This window comes from Rattus norvegicus, chromosome 15, assembly GCF_021556685.1.
Source record: "Rattus norvegicus strain SHRSP/BbbUtx chromosome 15, alternate assembly SHRSP_T2T, whole genome shotgun sequence".
Classification (NCBI taxonomy): domain Eukaryota; kingdom Metazoa; phylum Chordata; class Mammalia; order Rodentia; family Muridae; genus Rattus; species Rattus norvegicus.
The window spans coordinates 70,065,831-70,080,207 of NC_141548.1; the positions used below are offsets into that span (position 1 = coordinate 70,065,831).

A 14,377-nucleotide genomic window follows, 5' to 3' on the forward strand; every position below is an offset into this window, starting at 1 on the left:
CAGGGACATATGTTCCACTATCTTCATATCAGCCTTATTTGTAATAGCCAGAAGCTGGAAAGAACCCAGATATCCATCAACAGATTCATTTACACAATGTCTACACTTCTTGTCTTCACTCTTTATGAAGGAAATTTCTCTTTATTCAGTGTTCTCTGAAGAAACAGAATTGACAACATGAATATATATATATATTCATATATATATTATATATGTATATATGTATATATGTAGTATTTGGTTTCCAGCCAGTTTATAAAGGTTCAGCATATTACTGCCAAGGTAGTCTGTCTTTTGTCTGCATTTGTATCTCAGTCAATCTGGAATTTGTATATATTATATTACAGACTTACAGGCTGTGATCTAACTAGTACAGCAATGGCTGTCTCTGGTGAGAAAGAACACAAAGCTACATGTCTCATCTGGATGTCACCCTATGTTGGAACCCTGAAGAAGAAATGAGTTCTACTCTTTGTATAGGAATGTTTCAGCAGCATGGATAGATGAACTTTGCCACTGAGAGTGATGGTAAATGGGAGAAAAATAATTTTTTTGGCCCATGTTCTTTTCTGTAGGTTACCACTTGGAGGTGTGGCTCAGATTTATGGTGAAATTTCAAAATTCAAGTGATCAAAATTCAGGTTGGATCTTGTCCCTTCAAGTGATCCAATGGAGAAAATCCTTTACATGTCTGTGAAACTGCTTGGGTTTTACTTGTTTCAGATATAGTCAACTTAGCAACAAAGATTAGCCAACATGCCCCTCATTAAGAATACTCTGGTGGTTTGAGAAAGTATGGCTTCTATGCACTCATGTATTTGAATGTTTGGCTCATAAGGAGTGGGAGTGTTATGCCTTGTTAGAGCAGGTGTAGCCTTGTTGGAGGAAATATGTTACTGTGGAGGCCAGTTTGAAGTCTCAGATAGGCCAAGCCTATATGAAGTCTCCTATATGAAGTTGTCTTCTGCTGCCTTCTAATCAAATTGTAGAACTCTCAGTTCTTGCTCCAATACCAAGTTTATCTGCATGATGTCATGCTTCTTGCTATTATTTTACTGGATTAAAACTCTGAAACTTTAAACCAGCCTCAATGAAATGTTTCCCTTATAAAAGATGCCATGGTCATAGTGTCCCTTCATAGCAATAAAACCCTAACTATGACAAATAATAAATTCTACAACAAACAGAGAACATTACCTAAATGCATGATCAATCAAAATTCAGAGTTGAGGAGTCCAGGCTGAATAAAATAATGAACAGTACAACTCTGGAACCCAAGTTTTGGTATTAGCGTTGAATAGGAGGCAGAAACATAGTAAGAGACAGAGGATCGTGGTGTTTACTAAGAGAGTGTGCCTTCTAGGAATGCCCATATATATATATACCATAATATCTCACTATTGTGTCTGCCTCAACATAGAACTGAAAAGGATAAAAAAGGAACAAAAAAGCATGCAAAAGATTCATCCATTCAGGAAGAACTAAGGGCAAGTAAAGAAAGGCTGAGCTCAAAAGAAATAGTTTTCCCTAGGGAAGAGCACAATTGGTTATATAATACCAGTTGTTATTCCTGAAAAAACATACATACAAAGTACACTACATACTGAGTAGGTTATATTTAGGAATTACCAAGGCAATTCTTACAAGGACCACATCTGCATCTGGAGGCTGCTAGTGAAGACTCTATTCCAGATAGCTAAGAGTAGAGCCTTAAAGTTGATGCCCATAGTGGCACACCTACTCCAACAAGGCTTCATCAATAGCCTCTCATAGACAGTCTTTATGGTGCCAAGCCTCTACTCCTTTGCATGACCCAATCACTCCTGGGCCACAGAATTCAGCTCCATTTCACTTCTTGGTGTCCCTTTAATACATGAACCATATATTTTGTATTTTTCCTTTTTCAACTTGCTCCTTTTCATTAAAATGCTCTTCATAAGAGTGAACTTTAGTAACCACACAACAGAATTTACACCAGGGTGTTTTGAGACTTCCTTTTAGAAACAAAGCAATTAATCTAACTCTCTTTACCTTAGCCTCAGGCAGACTCTTAGGAAAAGGGTAAAAAACACCTTTTCCACCCAAATAATAAAAATTCAGTCTCTAAACACATACTGAAATTCTTCTTCACTGAACTGTGTTGGGCCAAGTTTGAACAGTTCTAATCACCCCCAGTAATGAAGTATTTTATATTCCTACTAGGATAGCTCCTTAAGCCTCACTTAAAGCATTCAACTGCTTTCCAAATCCAAAGTCCCAAAATCTACATTCTTCCAAACAAAAGCATTGTCAGACCTATCACAGCAATACCCCGATCCTGGTACCAACTGTCTTAGTTATTGTTTTACTGCTGTGAAGAGACACTGTGACCAAGACAACTCTTATAAGAAAAACATTTATTTGGGGCTGGCTTACAGGTTTAGAGGTTCAGTCCATTATCATCAAGACAGGTACATGGCAACATTCAAGAAGGCATGGTGCAGGCAGAGCTGACAGTTCTACATCTGCATCTGAAGGCTACCGTGAAGACTCAATTCCAGATAGGTAAGAGTAGGGTATTAAAGCCCATGCCCACAGTGGCGCACCTACTCCAACAATGCCACACCCGCTCCAACATGACCACACCTCCAAATAGTGCCACTCCCTGGGCCGGGTATATACAAACTACCACCAAGTATGAGTATACTGGAAGGTTTGAAGGAAAGATGTGGAATTGAGGAATCTCATGGCTGAGGAACACTTAAAGAAATGTTCAAAGTCCTTAGTGATCAGGGAAATGCAAATCAAAGTGACCCTGAGATTCTGCCTCACACCAATCAGAATGACTAAGATCAAAAACTCAGGTGAGAACACATTTTGGCAAGAATATGGAAAAAGAAGAATACTCCTCCATTGCTGGTGGGATTGGAAACTGGCAAAACCACTCTGGAAATCAATCTGGAGATTCCTCAGGAAATTGAAAATAGATAAACCTGAAGATCCAGCTCTACCAATCTTGGGCATATACCAAAATGATGCCCCATAATGCATCTGGGACACGTGTTCCACTATGTCAATAGTAGCCTTGTTTGTGGTAGCTAGAGTCTGGAAAGAACCCAGATGTTCCACAACAGAAGAATAGACACAGAAAATGTGGTTCATTTACACAATGGAATACTACTCAGCTATTAAGAACAAAGACATCCTGAGTTTTGCAGGCAAATGGATGGAACTAGAAAATATCATCCTAAGTGAAATAATTCAGACTCCAAAGGAAATGCATGGTATGGTCTCATTAATAACTTCATATTAAAATATAAATACAAAATACAAAAAAATTACAGAATACACAAGATATAGTCTACAAAACTCAAAAAGGTTAACAAGCTGAATGACCAAAGTAAGGACACCTCAGCCCCACTTGGGAGGAAGAAGAAAACAAACACAAAGGGGGCAGGAGGGAGGGATTTGATAGGGAAAGGAGATGGTGGTAGGGGGAGAGGGGAACTTGATCTGGTATTGAGTGATGGGAAAAGAACTGAAGCCCAGGGGCCAGCAGAAAGAATGGAAACAGGCAACCTCAGTAGGTAGGAGGTGGGGGAACCATTGAAAATATAACACAGACCTGGGAGGTGAGAGAATCTCAGGACTCAAAGGGAGGGATATTAGATGAAATGGCCTACAGTGGGGAGAGGGAACTTACTGAATCCACCACCAGGAGAAAGACAGGGCATCAAGTGAGGAATGGGGTGGCCATCCCACAGTCAAAAACTCTGACCAGAATTGCTCCTGTCTGAAAGAACTTCAGGGACAAAAGTGGAGAAGAGCCTAAGGAAAAGGATGTCCAGGAACAAGTCCATATTGGGATCCAGCTCAGGAGGAGGCCCCAAGGCCTGACACTATTACTGAGTACCACTAACACTATCACAACTGCCCTCCAAAAGACCCAACAAGCAGCTGAAAGCGTCAGATGCAGATATTTACACCCAATGAATGCTGAAAGAGTCAGATGCAGATATTTACACCCAATCAATGGACCGAAGTTGCCGACGCCTGTGGCTGAATTAGGAAAAAGCTGGAAGAAGCTTAGGAGGAGGTCAACCCTATAGGAAGACCAGCAGTCTCAATTAACCTGGACTCCAGAGATCTCTCAGACACTGGACCACCAACCAGGGAGCACACATCAGTTTATATGAACCCTCCAGTATATATACACACAGGACTGCTGGCTCTGGCTTCAGTCAGAGAAGGTGCACCTAACCTTTAAGATACTGAAGGCTCCAGGGAGTGGGGAGTTTTGGTGGGGTGGGGGTTAGGGAATGTGGGAGGTATGGGATATGGAACAATTGGAGGGTGGATTTGGAGGGGGATAAAATCTGAAGGGTAAAACAATGATTAAATAAAAATGTAAAAAGAAAATAAAGAAAGAAATATAAGGACACATGCTCTACTATGTTCATAGCCACCTTGTTTATAATAGCCAGAAGCTGGAAAGAACCCAGATGCCCTTCCACAGAGGAATGGATACAGAAAATGTGGTACATCTACACAATGGAGTACTACTCAGCTATCAAAAACAATGACTTCATGAAATTCATAGGCAAATGGATGGAACTAGAAAATATCATCCTGAGTGAGGAAACCCTGTCACAAAAGAACACACATGGAATACACTCAATGATATGTGGATATTAGCCTAAAGTTTGAGATACAATTTATAGAACATTTGAAGCTCAAGAAGAAGGAAGACCAAAGTGTGAATGCTCAGTCCTTCGTAGAAAGGGGAAAATATACTGATCAGTGACAAAATATGAAGCAGGGACTGAAGGAAAGAACATCCAGAGACTCCCCGACACCCCTCGTATCCATCCCACATACAGTTGACAAACCTAGATACTATTGTGGGTGCCAAGAAGTGCTGGCTGACAGGAGCCTGATATCACTGTCTTCTGAGAAGTTCTGCCAGATCCTGACAAACACAGAGGCAGATGCTTCCAACCAACCATTGAACTAAGCACTGGGTCCCCAATGAAGGATTTAGAAAAGGACTGAAAGGAGATGAAGGGGTTTGCATACCCATAGGAAGAATAATATCAGCCAACCAGATACCCCAGAGTTCCCATGGCTAAACCACCAAACAAAGAGTATGCATGGAGAGAGCCATGGCTCCAGCTGCATATGTAGCAGAGGATGGCCTCCTGGGACCTCAGAGGGAGAAGAGACCCTTGGTCCTGTGAAGACTCAATGTCCCTGTGTAGAAGAATGTCAGGGCAAGGAGGTGAGAGTGGGTGGGTGGTTTGGGGATCTCCCTCATTGAAGCTGGGGGAGGTAGGAGGATGGAATAGGGGGTTTCTGGAGAGGAAACTTGGAAAGGGGATAACATTTGAAATGTAAATAAATAAAATATCCAATGGGAATAATAACAATTGACTCGGGAAAAAGTATCTCACGTCATAACCAGAAAAACTGATTATATCAAAGAATAAAAGCAGTAGGTTAAGTAAAATAATTTAGACTAGCGGAAGCAGATCAGAAATCCAAAGGGAATACACTGCTAAAGATGGTAAGGAGTTACAGAAGAGAAACACAGTATACAAACATGAGAAAGTATTCAGTATTTAAGGAAAATTCATTAATTAGTAGAGGTTGGAAAACTTGCCCAATTTATATGTGTAAGGAAAGAAATAAGACAAAAGTCCTTTTTATTAGAGAAATGGAGTGAATAGATAAAGGCACTGAGGAGAAGTAAACTAAGTAATTCAGTGAAGTTTCATAAAGTTTTAAGTAAAGAGGTGATTGACTAGAAATATAAGAAATTGGCTGTGAGATTGACAAATACTACTGTCCTGCTAAATGAACTCTGCCCTCCCCCCAAAAGAAGATTATTAATGACATACTGCTGTACTCATACCCTGGGGCCTTTCTCAGTCATCAGCAGAAAAGCTTCCTTCTGCAGTAGGTGGGAACAAATAGAAAGACCTGAAGCAAGACATTATCCAGGGCCCTTGGAACACACTATCCTAAATGGGCTATCTCCATCTTGTCTCTCTACTCAGAGCTTGGGAAACTGGGCAGAGTGGATGCTAGAAAGAGTGTAAGAGCCGGCCGGAAGAAAACAAGGCCTCAGAAACATAGTGGGATGAGGACAAGTATGAAGTCACAGAGGCTGAAGCAACGGGCACCAGATCGGGCGCTAGAGCTGCAAGAGGAAATGAACATGCGTCCCCACCCCAAACCTGGAAGCAATCGATCTCCAGTTCATAAAACAGGTGCAAGTCAAAGCTTGGTTTCTTTCCAGGGAGTCTCACCAGGGAAACAAGCTACTCTTAAGAGTAGGGTGAACGCCAAGCAGGAGATGGAAAGCAGAAAAGGCCCTCAAAGGCATTTTGGAGGTTTCTTGTCTCATAATGGCATGTCATAACTTTTTGTTGTTTCTGTTGTTGTTGTTTATAAAGTTTCTTTATTTTCACCTTTTACACTGTCCATATAATGGCTTCCAATTTCTGTTTTAAGTGATATTTCTGAATGTGGGAATGAACAGGTCCCTGCATATATTTCTGTTCCCTGTGCCTTTTCTAGGACACTCTTCCTTTCCTTCTGTTTGTTTGTATTGTCCTGTTCCAATTTATTTGTTTTTATTTATTATCATATTTTTATATTATTATATTTTATCTGATCATTATTCCTTAGATGCTTATGTGTGTTCCAATGAGAAGGGGCTGGGAGGTAGAAAGGAGAGTGGACTTGGATGAGAATGGAGGTAGGGAAGAGCTTGGAGAAGTTCCCTTAGGGAGGGGAAACAATAATCAGGAAAATTTTCATGAAAAAAAATCTATTGTTTATAAAAGAAAAAGTATTTCTTATTCTTTCACTGTAAACGTTCAGATTATGTGCAAGGAAGTCAAGGCTTAAGGTTATGCAGTAAGTTATACTCGGGGGAAAAATTCAAATTCTACTTGGTATGATTTCAATGTTTTGGCCTTCCCAAAGCAGAATGTTCATTATGCTGCTAGCTCATGATTATTTCTTCATGTAAAATTTCACATCATTGTCACTGACATCTTGTAAATATTTAACTGCTACTTCATACATGTTTTCATAATAGTATTAAAGAAATGTTCATAATATCTCAGAATAAAAATAAGTTCCAATGCTTAAGGGAAGCCTTGCAATAGTTGCTCTTGGAGCGAAAGAGACTTAATTAAGCCTTAATTGTGACTAACAGTAGGATTGCAAAAGCTGTTTAAATTCGAGCAATGTTTATTTAGAGAGACATGGAAAATAGAAATTTCACGAGAGGGGAATTTGTACAAAATTGCAGTATTCTTTGGAGTTTCAAAAAAAAATGGCCTTCCCATGTTTTATACTGATGAGAAATTTCAGATAATAAGGGCTGTGAAGGGCTTTTTTGATTGGTTATTTTATTTACACTTCAAATGTTATCCCCTTTCCAGTTCCCCTCCACAAAACCCCTAGCTCTTCCTCTTTCCCCCCTGCCTCTATGAGAGTGCCCCCCAACCTGTCCACCCACTCCTTCCTCAGCGATCTAGCATTCCCCTGCCCTAGGTCATCAAGCCTCCTTAGGACCAAGGAGCTCTCCTATCACTGATACCAGGTAAGGGCATCCTCTGCTACATATCCAGCTTGAGCCATGGTTATCCCCTGTGTACTCTCCGGTTGGCAGTTTAGTCTCTGAGAGCATTGGAGGGTCTGGTTGGTTGATACTGTTCTTCCTATGACGTTCTAAGAGCCTTCACTCCTTGCCCTAACTTTCCCTTCGGGGTCCCCAAACTCAGTCCAATGTTTGGCTGTGTACATCTGCATCTTTATTGATCAGGCTCTGGCAGAGCCTCTAAGGGGATTAGCTATACCGGGCTCCTGTCAGTACGCACTTCTTGGCATTAGCAAGAGTGTTTGTGTTTGGTGTCTGTAGATGGGATGGACCTAAGGTGGGGCAGTCTGGATTGCCTTCCTTTCGGTTTCTGCTTCACTCTTTGTGTCTGCATTTCATTTTGACAGGAGGAATTTTGGATTCATATTTTTTGATGTAAGTGGGTGGCCCAATCCCTGAACTGGGGGCCATACCTATCCACTGGTCTCTACAGGTTCTCTCTCCCCTTTGTCTGGTATTTTGGCTAAAGTCCTCAGAACCTCTTGGGTCTCTGGCATCTGGGACTTTCTACTCGTTACCCCCAGTTTTCCCTCCCATACAGCTACATACCTATTTTCAAATTCTTGACACTCATCTCCTCCCATACCTGAATTGCCCCCCTTCCCTCTCCCTTCTCTCTCCCTCACAGATCGCTTTGTCCTTTACTACCTAGAGATTATTCCCTTCCCCTTACTGAGTAGTACTGTACTTTCCATATTTTGGTGTCATATTCTTTCTTCATTTTCAAAACTTTTTTATTTACTTTTACACTCCAGATTTTATTCACCTCCCAGTCTATCTCCAATTGTTCCACCTGCCGTACCTCCTCTCCACTCCCTCCATGAGGATGTCCCCATCCTCAACTCAACCAGACCTCTAAACTTCGTGGGGCCTCCAGTCTCTTGAGGGTTAGGTACATCCTCTGACTGAAACCAGATCCTAGAGTCCTCGGTTATACATGTGTTGGGGGCCTCATTTTAACTGCTGCCTGGTTGAGTTTACTATAGTTTGTGAGTTGTATCTTGGGTATTCTGAGCTTCATTTAGGCTAATGTCCACTTGTCAGTGAGTACATACCATGTGTGTTCTTTTGTGACTGGGTTACCTCACTCAGGATGATATTTTCAAGTTCCAACCATTTGCATGCGAGTTTCATGAAATCATTTTTAATAGATGAATAGTACTCCATTATATAAATATACCACATTTTTTGCATCCATTCCTCTGTTGAAGGACATCTGGGTTCTTTCTAGCTTCTGGCTACTATAAATAAGGCTGCTATGAACATAGTGGAGCATGTGTCCTTGTTACATGTTTTAGCATATTTTAGGTATATGCCTAGGAGCTGTATAGCTGGATCCTCGGCTAGAGATATTTCCAATTTACTGAGGTACCGCCAGCCAGACTGATTTCCAGAGAGTTTTACCAACTTGTAATCCCACCAGCAATGGGGGAGTGTTCCCCTTTTCTACATCCAAACCAGCATCTGCTGTCACGTGAATTTTTGATTTAGGCATTCTGACTGGTGTGAGGTGAATCTCAGGGTTGTTTTGATTTGCATTTTCCTGATGACTAGAGATGTTGAACATTTCTTTAGGTGCTTCTTGGCCATTCAATATTTCTCAGTTGATAATTCTTTGTTTAGCTCTGAACCTTATTTTTTAATAGGGTTATTTGGTTCTCTGTAGTCTACCTTCTTGATTTACTTGTATATATTAGATATTAGCCCTATACCAGATGTAGAGTAGGTAAAGATCTTTTTCTAATCTGTTGGTTGCCATTTTGTCCTATTGACAGTGTCCTGTGACTTACAGAAGTTTTGTGAATTTATGAAGTCCCATTCGTCTATTGTTGATCTTAGAGCATAACCCATTGCTGTTCTGTTCAGGAAATTTTCCATTCTGCTCATATGTTCCAGGCTTTTTCCCACTTTCTGTTTTATTAGTTTCATTGTATCTGGTTTTATGTGGAGGTCCATGATCCTCTTGGACTTGAGCTTTATACCAAGTGGTGCAAATGGATGATTTGCATTCTTCTACATGCTGACTGCCAGGTGAACAAGGACCACGTATTGAAAATGATGTCATTTTTGCACTGGATGGTTTTGGCACCTTTGTTAAAGGTCAAGTGACTGTAGGTATGTGAGTTCATTTCTGTGTCTTCGATTTTGTTCCTTAAGTCTACCTCTCTGTCTCAATACCAATATCATGTTGTTTTATCACTATTGCTCTCTAGTATAGCTTGAGGTAAAACATGGTAATTCCCTCAGAAGGTCTTTTATTGCCAGGGAATAGTTTTTGATATGTTGGGATTTTTTGTTTGTTATTCCAAATGAATTTGCAAATTGCACTTTCTAACTCCATGAAAACTTGAGTTGGAATTTTGGTGGGGGATTGCATTCAATCTGCAGATCACTTTCGGCAAGATGGCCATTTTTACTACATTAATCCTGCCAATCAATGAGCATGAGAGATATTTCCACCTTCACAGGACTTCTTCAATTTCTTTCTTCAGAGCCTTGATCTGTTATACAGATCTTTCACTTGCTTGGTTAGAGTCACATTAAGATATTTCATACAATTTGTGACTATTGTAAAGGGTGTCCTTTCCCTAATTTCTTTCTCAGCCCATTTATCCATTGAGAAGAGGAAAGCTACTGATTTGTTTGAGTTTTATATCCAGTTACTTTGCTGAGGCTTTTTTAATAAGCTGTAGGAGTCCTCTTGTGGATTTTTTGGGTAACTTATATATATCATATTGTCTTAGGGTTTCTATTCCTGCACAAACATCACAACCAAGAAGCAAGTTGGAGAGGAAAGGGTTTATTCAGCTTACATTTCCACATTGCTGTTCACCAAAGGAAGTCAGGACTGGAACTCAAGCAGGTCAGGAAACAGGAGCCGCATATTGTCTGAATATAGTGATATCTTGATTTCTTCCTTTCCAATTTGTATCCCTTTGATCTCCTTTTGTTGGCTAATTGCTCTAATTGTATTATATGGAATAGATAGGTGGAGATGGTCTGCCCTGTCTTGTCCCTGATTTTAGTGGGATTGCTTCAATTTTCTCTTCATTTAGTTTGATGTTGGCTATTGGCTGCTGTACATTGCTTTTACTATATTTAGGTATGGAACTTGAATTCCTATTCTCTCCAATTCTTTTAGCACCCAAAAATTGGTGTTGTGTTTTGTCAAAGGATTTTTCAGCATCTAATAAGATGATCATATGTTTTTTTTTCTTTGAGTTTGTTTATATAGTGGATTACATTGAGGGATTTTTGTATATTGAACCTTCCCTACATTCCTGCCATGAAGCCTACTTGATCATGATCAATGATCATTCTGATGTTTTCTTGGATTCGGTTTGAAAAATCTTTATTGAGTATTTTTGCTTTAATATTCATGAGGGAAATTGGTTTGAAGTTCTCTTTCTTTGTTGGGTCATTATGTGGTTTAGGTATTAGTGTAACTGCGGCTTCATAGTATATATTAGGTACTGTTCCTTTGGTTTCTATTTTATGAAATATTTTTGAGAAGTATTGGTATTACATCTTCTTCAAAGGTCTGAGAGAATTCTTCCATAAAACAATTTGGGATTTTTTTATTTGGGAAACTTTTATGTTTTCCATTTTTATTAAATTGGATATTTCTTATTTACATTTCAAATGTTATTCCCTTTCCTGGTTTCCTGTCCATCAGCCCTCTAACCCCTCCTCCTCCTTCTTTAAGTGTGTTCCCCTCCTTATCCACCCCTGTTTACCATCCTCCCCGAACAATTCCCTACACTGGGGGTCCAACTTTGGCAGGACGAAGGACTTCCCCTTCCACTGGTGCCCCAACAAGGCTATTCCCTGCTGCATATGCAGTTGGAGCCCAGGGTCAGTCCATGTATAGTCTTTGGGTAGTGGTTTAGTCCCTGGAAGCTCTGGTTTGTTGGCATTGTTGTTCTTATGGGGTTGCAAGCCCCTTCAGCTCTTTCAGTTCTTTCTTTAATTCTTCCAATGGGGGTCCCATTCTTTTAGGGGCTATGTGTCTGTTTAGATGGTTTATCTTATGCTGGTTTAATTTTGGTACTTGCTAACTGTCTTGAAAATCATTCATTTGGTCCAAATGTTCCAGTTTTATTGAGTATAGGGTTTTGAGGTAGGATCTGATAATTGTTTTTAATTTCTACAGTTTTTGTAGATAGGTCTCCACTTTCATTTCTGATTTTGTTAATTTGGATACTCTCTCTATGCCCTCTGGCTTGTCTGGCTAAGGGCTTATCTCTCTTGCTGATTTTCTCAATGAACCAGCTCCTAGTTTTGTTGATTCTTTGTATAGTTCTTTTTGTTTCTACTTGGTTGATTTTAACCCTGAGTTTGATTATTTACTGCTTTCTACTCCTCTTGGGTGTACTTACTTCCTTTTGTTTCAGAGCTTTTAGGTGTGCTGTCACGCTGCTAGGGCATGCTCTCTCTGGTTGCTTTTTGGAGTCATTCAGTGCTATGAGTTTTCCTTTCAGCACTGCTTTCATTGTGTCCCATAAGTTTGGGAATGTTGTGCCCTCGTTTTCATTAAATTCTAAGAAGTCTTTAATTCCTTTCTTTATTTCTTCCCTGATCAAGTTATTATTGAATACTAAGTTGTTCACCTTCCATTTATATGTGGGCTTCCTGTTGTTTTTGTTGGAGACCAGTCTTAATCTGTGGTTATCTGATAGGAATTATGGGATTATTTCAATCTTCTCATATCTGTGGAGGACTGTTTTATTACCAATTATGTGATCAATTTGGGAGAAGGGATCATGAGTTGCTGAGAAGAAGGTATATTCTTTTGTTTTAGGATGAAATGTTCTATAGATATATGTTAAATTCATTTGGTTCATAATTTCTGTTAGTTTCACTGTGTCTCTATTTTCTGTTTTCTTGATCTGTCCATTGAGGAGAACAGGATGTTGAAGTCTCGCACTATTACTGTGGGTGGCACAATGTGTGCTATGAGCTTTAGTAAAGTTTCTTTTATGAGTGTGGCTGCCTTTGCATTTGGAGCATAGATGTTCAGAATTGAGATATAATATAATTGAAGACCTATAAATTAACCCACATATATATGGTCACTTGATCTTTGACAAAGAAACTAAAACCATCCAGTGAAAAATAGACAAATTTTTCAAAACATGGTGTTGGTTCAATTGACAGTCAGCATGTAGAAGAATGGAAATAGATCCATTCTTATCACTCTGTACAAAGCTCTAGTCCAAGTGAATCAAGGACCTCCACATAAAACCAGATACATTGAAAATAATAGAAAAGAAAGTGGGAAAGAGCCTGGAACACATAAGCACAGGGAAAATTTTCCTGAAAAGAACACCAATGGTTTATTCTCTAAGAGTAACAATCAACAAATGGGACCCCATAAAATAGCAAAGCCTCTAAAGGACAAAAGACACTGTCAATAAGACAAAATGGTAACCAAAAGATTTGGAGAAGATCTTTACCAATCCTACATTTGACAGAGGGCTAAAGAAATGTTCAATACCATTAGTCATCAGGATAATGCAAATCGAAACAAGCGTGAGATTCCATCTCATACCAGTCATAATGACTAAGATCAAAACTCAGGTGACAGTAGATGCTGGTGAGGATGTGTGGAAAGAGGAACACTCCTCCATTGTTGGTGGGATTGCAAGCTGATACAACTACTCTGGCAATAGGTCTGACAGTTCCTGGACATATACCCAAAGATGCTTCAACATTTAGCAAGGACACATGCTCCACTACATATGTTGTAGCCTTATTCATAATAGCCAAAATCTGGAAAGAACCCAGATGTCCTTCAATGGAAGAACAGATACAGAAAATGTGGTGCATCTACACAATGGAGTATTATTCAGCTCTCAAAAACAACAACTTCATGATATTTTTAGGCAAATGTATGGAACTAGAAAATATCATCCTCAGTGAGGTAACCCAGTCTCAAAAGAACACACATGGTATGAACTCAATGATAAGTGGCTATTAGCTTAAATACTTGGAATACCCAAGATACAATTCACAGACAATATGAAGCTCTAGAAGAAGGAAGACAAAAATGTGCATGCCTCAGTCCTTCTTAGAAGGGTGACAAAATACTCATGGGAGAAAATACAGGGACAAAGTGTGGAACAGAGCTTGAAGGAAAGGACATGTAGGGACTGCTCCACCTGGAGAACCATCCCATATGCACCCACCAAACCCAGTCACTATTGCTGATGCCCAGAAGTGCTTTCTGACAGGAGCCTGATATAGATGCCTCCTGAGAGGCTGTGGCAGAGCGTTACTGATACAGATTAAGATTCTTTCATCTAACCATCAGACTGAGAATGAGGACCACAATGGATGAGTTATAAAAAGGACTGAAGGAGCTGAAGGGGTTTGCAACCTCATAGCAAGAAAAACAATATCAACCACCAGACACCCCTGACCTCCCAGGGACTAAACCACCAACCAAAGAGTACACGTGGGGCAACCCACGGCTCCACCTGCATATGTAACAGAGGATGGCATTTCCTCCATCCATAGGAGGAGAGGTCCTTGGTCCTATGAAGGACCGATGCCCTAGTGTAGGGGAATGCCAGTGTGTTTAAGTGGGATTAGAAGCACCCACATAGAAGCAGGAGGAGGCAAGTTGTAGGAGTGGTACTGAGAAAAAGAATAACATTTGAAATGTAAATACATAAACTATCCAATAAAAACTATTGTTATTAAAATATTGAGATGGGTCTATGT

At 39.9% G+C, this 14,377-nt stretch overlaps 1 long non-coding RNA gene across 9 annotated transcripts in view; it reads right to left on the minus strand.

Moving 5' to 3' along the window:
- Positions 1 to 14,377, minus strand: part of LOC148001081 (uncharacterized) — a 138,803-nt gene that overhangs the window by 116,958 nt on the left and 7,468 nt on the right. The gene's annotated exons all lie outside the window — the stretch shown is intronic.